Source organism: Stenella coeruleoalba (assembly GCF_951394435.1).
Source record: "Stenella coeruleoalba genome assembly, chromosome: 3".
NCBI lineage: Eukaryota > Metazoa > Chordata > Mammalia > Artiodactyla > Delphinidae > Stenella > Stenella coeruleoalba.
This window is the reverse complement of record NC_137148.1, coordinates 63,899,938-63,907,721: the sequence shown is the minus strand read 5'-3', so window position 1 is coordinate 63,907,721 and position 7,784 is coordinate 63,899,938.

Sequence of the window (7,784 nt, the reverse complement as noted above, 5' to 3'; positions counted from 1 at the left end):
CTCTGCGTCCCACAAAGGAGGTCTCCTCTCTAGATTTAGAAATTACTAAAAAACAATGAGGCTTCAATGGAAAAGTACGGACTCTAGATGGTAATGTAAGACCCAGAGCCTGGTGGAGACACACGCATGCACACACACACACACACACACACTTGATTTCATGTAAAGAAAACAGGTACTGGAGTTTGAGGAGGGCAGAAATAAAGAGAAGAGAGTGATGACGAGCAGGGTGAGCCTTTAGCACTCTGGAAGTGAGACTTGCAAGCCTCAGTCAAGGGCATCTCTACCCAGCTGCTTTGACCACTGTGGCTACCTCTCTCCATTCTTTTGAACTGAACATACTGGATTCCTTTGGGTAGTAGAGTCATTTTCACAATGTTGATTCTTCCAATCCAGGAACATGGTATATCTCTCCATCTGTTGGTATCATCTTTAATTTCTTTCATCAGTGTCTTATAGTTTTCTGCATACAGGTCTTTTGTCTCCCTAGGTAGGTTTATTCCTGGGTATTTTATTCTTTTTGTTGCAGTGGTAAATGGGAGTGTTTCCTTAATTTCTCTTTCAGATTTTTCATCATTAGTGTATAGGAATGCAAGAGATTTCTGTGCATTAATTTTGTATCCTGCAACTTTACCAGATTCATTGATTAGCTCTAGTAGTTTTCTGGTAGCATCTTTAGGATTCTCTATGTATAGTATCATGTCATCTGCAAACAGTGACAGTTTTACTTCTTTTCTGATTTGGATTCCTTTTATTTCTTTTTCTTCTCTGATTGCTGTGGCTAAGACTTCCAAAACTATGTTGAATAATAGTGGTGAGAGTGGGCAACCTTGTTTTCTTCCTGATCTTAGGGGAAATCGTTTCAGTTTTTCACCATTGAGAATGATGCTGGCTGTGGGTTTGTCATATATGGCCTTTATTATGTTGAGGTAAGTTCCCTCTATGCCTACTTTCTGCAGGGTTTTTATCATAAATGGGTGTTGAATTTTGTCAAAAGCTTTTTCTGCATCTATTGAGATTATCAACTGACAAAGGATTAATCTCCAAAATATACAAGCAGCTCACGCAGCTCAATATCAAAAACACAAACAACCCAATCCAAAAATGGGCAGAAGACCGAAAGAGACATTTCTCCAAAGAAGACATACAGATTGCCAACAAACACATGAAAGGATACTCAACACTAATAATTAGAGAAATGCAAATCAAAACCACAATGAGGTATCACCTCACACCGGTCAGAATGGCCATCATCAAAAAATCTACAAACAATAAATGCTGGAGAGGGTGTGGAGAAAAGGGAACCCTCTTGTACTGTTGGTGGGAATATAAATTGATACAGCCACTATGGAGAACAGTATGGAGGTTCCTTAAAAAACTAAAAATAGAACTACTATATGACCCAGCAATCCCACTACTGGGCATATACCCTGAGAAAACCATAATTCAAAAAGAGCCACGTACCACAATGTTCACTGCAGCTCTATTTACAATAGCCAGGACATGGAAGCAACCTAAGTGTCCATGAACAGATGAATGGATAAAGAAGATGTGGCACATATATACAATGGAATATTACTCGCCATAAAAAGAAAGGAAATTGAGTTATTTGTAGTGAGGTGGATGGACCTAGAGTCTGTCATACAGAGTGAAGTAAGTCAGAAAGAAAAACAAATACCATATGCTAACACATATATATGGAATCTAAAAAAAAAAAAAAGGTTCTGAAGAACCTAGGGGCAGGACAGGAATAAAGATGCAGATGTAGAGAATGGACTTGAGGACACGGGGAGGGGGAAGGGTAAGCTGGGACGAAGTGAGAGAGTGGCGTGGACATATAAACACTACCAAATGTAAAATAGATAGCTAGTGGGAAGCAACCGCATAGCACAGGGAGATCAGCTCGGTGCTTTGTGACCACCTAGAGGGGTGGGATAGGGAGGGTGGGAGGGAGACGCAAGATGGAGGAGAAATGGGGATACATGTACATGTATAGCTGATTCACTTTGTTATACAGCAGAAACTAATACACCATTGTAAAGCAAATATACTCCAATAAAGATGTTTAAAAAAAATAAAATAAAAAATAAACATACTGGAGATTCCTGCTGTGCAGATAACCCTGCTCAGGTGAGTCATTTAGTCCTAGCTGGCATTTTCCTGCAAAGTAAGTTTTCATCTGAAAAAGCCCAGGGGCATGGTAGTGTCACAGGTAATAGTAATAGCAGCAAACACACTTACTATGTGCTCGGTGTCAGTCCATGTCTTTTTCGTAAATTAACTCACTTAATCCTCACCACAACATTTTGACCTGCATTTTATTATCACCACTATTTTACAATGAAGAAATTTAGGCACAGAGAGGTTGAGTAACTTACCCAAGGACACAGAGCTCATGAATCATACAGAATTTGAACTCAGGCAGTCTGACTCTATGGACTTGTGCATATTTGTAAAAGGGACATTACATCTCCTGTTCCCATACTAGTCAAATGAGGCTTATCTAGTCTTGTTCTAATAGTACTTCTCTTCATGAGTAATAGAACGCACTCTAGGTTCTTTAAGCAAAATAGGATTTTTTTTTTTTTTTTTTTTTTTGCAGTACGCGGGCCTCTCACTGCTGTGGCCTCTCCCGTTGCGGAGCACAGGCTCCGGACGTGCAGGCTCAGCGGCCATGGCTCACGGGCCCAGCCGCTCCGCAGCATGTGGGATCCTCCTGGACCGGGGCACGAACCCATGTCCCCAGCATCGGCAGGCGAACTCTCAACCACTGCGCCACCAGGGAAGCCCACAAAATAGGATTTTAATAAAGAGGTTCAGAGAATCCTGGTAAGAGAACAAGGCTTCAAAGTTTGAGGCATGGAGCCAGGAACAATAACTGTAGACCTCCCAGGACTGCCTCAAGGTGAGACATGGCACATCTGGTCCTGGCCTCGCAGGTGTCGTCTACAGGGCATCACCACTGCCACTCTGTCCCTGGAAGGGCAGAGTCTCTTGGTCACTCTCCACCACTCTTGCCAGCTGCTTCCTCATGGTTTTCTCCTTACCTGAAGTCATGGGTAGGTATGTCTAACTGGTGGAGCCGAAGTCACATGCCAGTGCTGCCAGGGAAGTGGATAATTGAGTTCTGATTTCTACTTTGGGGAGACGAAACTCATAACCTGGGTTTGAAAAAGATGCTGGGTATACGAATGTTCGTGCCAGCATCATTCGTGATAGCCCGACACTGGAAACAACCCAACTGCCCTTCGCTATCAGAAATACAAACTGAGGTATATTCATACGGTGGAATAATATACAGCAGTGAAATGAATGAAGTATGGCTACAAGAAACAGCATGGATAGTCCTCACAAAATTTCTCATTATGTTGAGAAAAAAGTCTAACACTAAAGAGTATGCAGTATATTATCCCATTTATGTATTAATTAAAGAGCAGGCAAAACTAATGTATGGTGATAGAAATCAGAATAGTGGTGACCTTTGGGAAATTATTAACTGGGTGGGTATAGAAGGGAGCCTTCTGGGTGATGGCTGTTTTCTAAATTGTGATGTAGTTGCCAGTTACACAGTTTTTTCATGTTATAAAAATTTAAAGAGCTGTATGCTTTGATGTGTGCACTTTTCTGTATGTGCATTATATTTCAACAAAAATGTTTACTTAAAAATACATGGTTGGGGGCTTCCCTGGTGGCGCAGTGGTTGAGAATCTGCCTGCCAATGCAGGGGACACGGGTTCGAGCCCTGGTCTGGAAAGATCCCACATGCCGCGGAGCAACTAAGCCCGTGAGCCACAACTACGGAGCGTGAGCATCTGGAGCTTGTGCTCCGCAACAAGAGAGGCTGCGACAGTGAGAGGTCTGCGTACCGCGATGAAGAGTGGCTCCCACTCGCCGCAACTAGAGGAAGCCCTCGCACAGAAGTGAAGACCCAACACAGCCAAAAATTAATTAATTAATTAAGTTTTTTTAAAAAAACATGTTGGGCAGCTACACACATGATAAATATCAGCAATTGTCCTGTTCCACCCTCTGTTAAGTGATTGAGCAAATGAATCATTTTGTTTGCATCCATCTCCTGATCAGAACCTTCAGTGGTTCCTTGTAGGCTGGAGAATAATATCTAAGTTCCTTAAACTGCCCTGCGAGGGTCTTTCTAGTCCAATCTGTGTCCAGCACACTGTGCTCACCTGCCCTAACCCTTAGGGTTGGCCCTGCTCTCACCTGGAAAAGTCCACCATCTGGGAAAACTGGGAAATCTGATCTTTTCCGCAGGCCAACTAAGCCCCACCTCTGCCCTGAGGCCCCTACTCTAACCCTATACTCCCTTAGCCTCCTCTGAACTCCCATGGCAATGAGAATTGGTAAGATGTAGTTGACGACCAATATGTATTGCAGGCAACATCTCTTGAAATATTACTTTTTTGGAGGTCAGTAACTCCCATTTTATATTTTATCTTACTAGTCATATTGTGGACGTTTTGAAGAGCGATCATAGCTGATAATAGATCTAATTTCCCTGCAAGGTATTGCACAGGGACCCGCCCAGACAGACAGTGTTTGGTAACTTACAGACACACGGATTCTGACGGAAAAAAAACCCTCGTGTTCAAGGTTCAATGTTCAAATCCCAAATCTGCCACTTGCTGGCTAAGTGAATAACCCAAGGGAATTAACCACTCAGGACCCTAGGACGTCCTTTAAAAGGTAGTTAATGATCACTTACATCGCTTAGCCTGGCATACTAAGTACATTATGCATATTAGCTGTAGTTAATCTTTTCATTCTTATTTTTAACTCTAGGGCACCTTTAAAAGTTCACCTGGGGGCTTCCCTGGTGGCGCAGTGGTTGAGAGTCCGCCTGTCCATGCAGGGGACACGGGTTTGTGCCCCGGTCCGGGAAGATCCCACATGCCGCAGAGCAGCTAGGCCCGTGAGCCATGGCCTCTGAGCCTGCGCGTCCAGAGCCTGTGCTCCGCAACGGGAGAGGCCACAACAGTGAGAGGCCCGCGTACCGGAAAAAAAAAAAAAAAAAGTTCACCTGAAGCCATAGGTCTCAGAACATAAAGAAGGTGAGGCACCTGACTTTGGCCATCGGAGAGGAGGAGTTTTGCTAGGGAAAGGTTCAAACGAGAAGAAAGGTGGCTTGAAGGAGCTCATGGTCACATCTCTCCTGTGGGTTCCAGGCTGTATATTGAACAATAGTATAAATATGACCCTGCCTTTCACCTTTCAGAATTTATATAAGAACTCAATTGTCCAAATAGTCCTAACCTGTAAAGGCTGCTTTATTTTTTATTTTTTTTTTGGCCGCATGTCACAGCATGCGGACCAACCAGGGATTGAAGCCACGCCCCCTACGTTGGAAGCATGGAGTCTTAACCACTGGACTGCCAGGGAAGTCCCCAGTTGTCCAAATAACAACAGAATTTATAGGGTTCGGTTTACTTTAGGTTTTACTTTTTTCCAGGCTTAGCTGTGGCCGATCCACAGCAGCATGAAACTTAAAAGGCTCTTTTAACAGAAGATAAATGTCACCACTGAAGCCATTTCTTTAAATGATCAATGGACATAATCCGACTTTTATCAGAAACCAGAGCATATGTAATTTGAACTAAGGAAGACAGACCTGGATGAGACACAACAACAGTAAGGATCTGGGGGGCAAGAAGCAAGATAGAGAAGCTCCCTGACAATGTTATCTGAGAAAGGCAAAGCACGATGGAGCCTTCTAACCCTCAAAAGATAGCACGTCTGAGGCAGTATTGTTTCATATAAATGCTGGGGGATGTCATGATACTGTAATGCATAGTATCAGACTCTAAGTCGAACAGATCAGAATTCAAATCCTGGCTCTGCTATTCATCAAAAGTAAGACTTTGGGGAACTCTATGAGCTGGTACTTCAGAATCCAGTGGAAATGTGTCTACTGATTTCCACATCTGTAAGTAGGGATGATGATGATAATGAACTAACCTCATAGGGTTGTTGTAAAGACTAAGGTATGCATATTTTTAATACAGTGCTAGGGACATAGTATGTATTCATTAGTTAGCTATTATTATTCTTACCCACGTAATAATTCTACCCTATTGTTTTAAGACCACAATCCCCGGTCTTTGCCAAAATGCCAAGAAATCAGCAGAAGCCTGAATTATTTAACAGCTTCCTTCCTTTGATCAATCTTCAGCTATTGCCACCCTCATTCTTTTATTTCTCACAAAGTTTATGGTAATGGACAATAAAGCATTTCCTGTGGGAAAGAGTCATCTGGATTTCCTATGCTGGGGATAAGCTCAATTTCCTGGGAAGGACCATCTGGCACTGCCCCCAGCTAGCCCTTGGAGCCAGGAATATTGCCTGGCAGTGAGCACAGGAGAACATTTCATTTTCTCTTGTAGGATTCAGATTTCGTACAAATTATAGCTCTGTTCTCCTTTAGTGCTAGAATCAAATGTGAAAATTAGGCGTGAAATGCACATTCATCTTCTAAAATTGTACAGTTCTATGTAGCAGCAGCCTCTAGGTATTCACTAGGTCTATAAATTCTGCGATATTTCTATTAAGAAGGCAATGTGAACCACAGAGATTAGAAAGGAAAGCTCAGAAATCCATATACCCTAGGCTGGCAAGAGGAAACTTCAGAAGATTCAAGCCTGAGAGTTTTTACACTGTGTTATATGTGCATTTTCATTTGCTTTCATTTGCCTTTGTTTGCATGAGTTGTGTGAAGTTAACTGTCAATGGGTTTATTTATTTATATAACTCTCATGGTATTATAGTTGCTGATATCTACTGCTGTAATTATTATTTATGACAAAATTAGCTCCTGTTGGTAAGCGTCGTAAATTTTCATTCACAGAGTACGTCTATTTTGTGTTATTTTAATCTCAAATACAAATTGGCAACCACTGTAATTGTGGAAGAGAACAAGGAAGTGGGATTATAAATTGCCTTTATGGGGCTTCCCTGGTGGCGCAGCGGTTGAGAGTCCACTTGCCGATGCAGGGGACACGGGTTCGTGCCCTGTTCTGGGAAGATCCCACATGCCGCGGAGCGGCTGGGCCCGTGAGCCATGACCGCTGAGCCTGCGCGTCCAGAGCCTGTGCTCTGCAACGGGAAAGGCCACAACAGTGAGAGGCCCATGTACCGCAAAAAAAAAAAAAAAAAAAAAAAAAATTAAAATAAATTGCCTTTAGAAGACAAAATATCCTTGGGATACTTAAAACCTTATTTTTAAATAGCATCTGATGCAAACTATTATACATAGAATGGGTAGACAACAAAGTCCTACTGTATAGCATAGGGAACTATATTCAATATCCTCTGATAAACCATAACGGAAAAGATTATAAAAAAGTATGTGTGTGTGTGTGTGTATATATATATATATTACTGAATCACTTTGCTGTAGAGTAGAAAGTAATACAACATTGTAAATCAACTATACTTCAATAAAATAAATTAAAAAAAAATAAATAGCATCTGAGGAAGAGATAAACCTATGGTCACCTAATCTATTACAAAGGAGGCAAAAATATACAATGGAGAAAAGACAGCCTCTTCCATAAGTGGTGCTGGGAAAACTGGACAGCTACATGCAAAAGAATGAAATTAGAACACTCCCTAACACCATACACAAACATAATCTCAAAATGGATTAAAGACCTAAATGTAAGACCAGACACTATAAAACTCTTAGAGGAAAACAGGCAGAACACGCTTTGACATAAATCACAGCAACATCTTTTTTGACCTGCCTTCTAAAGTAATGAAAATTAAAACAA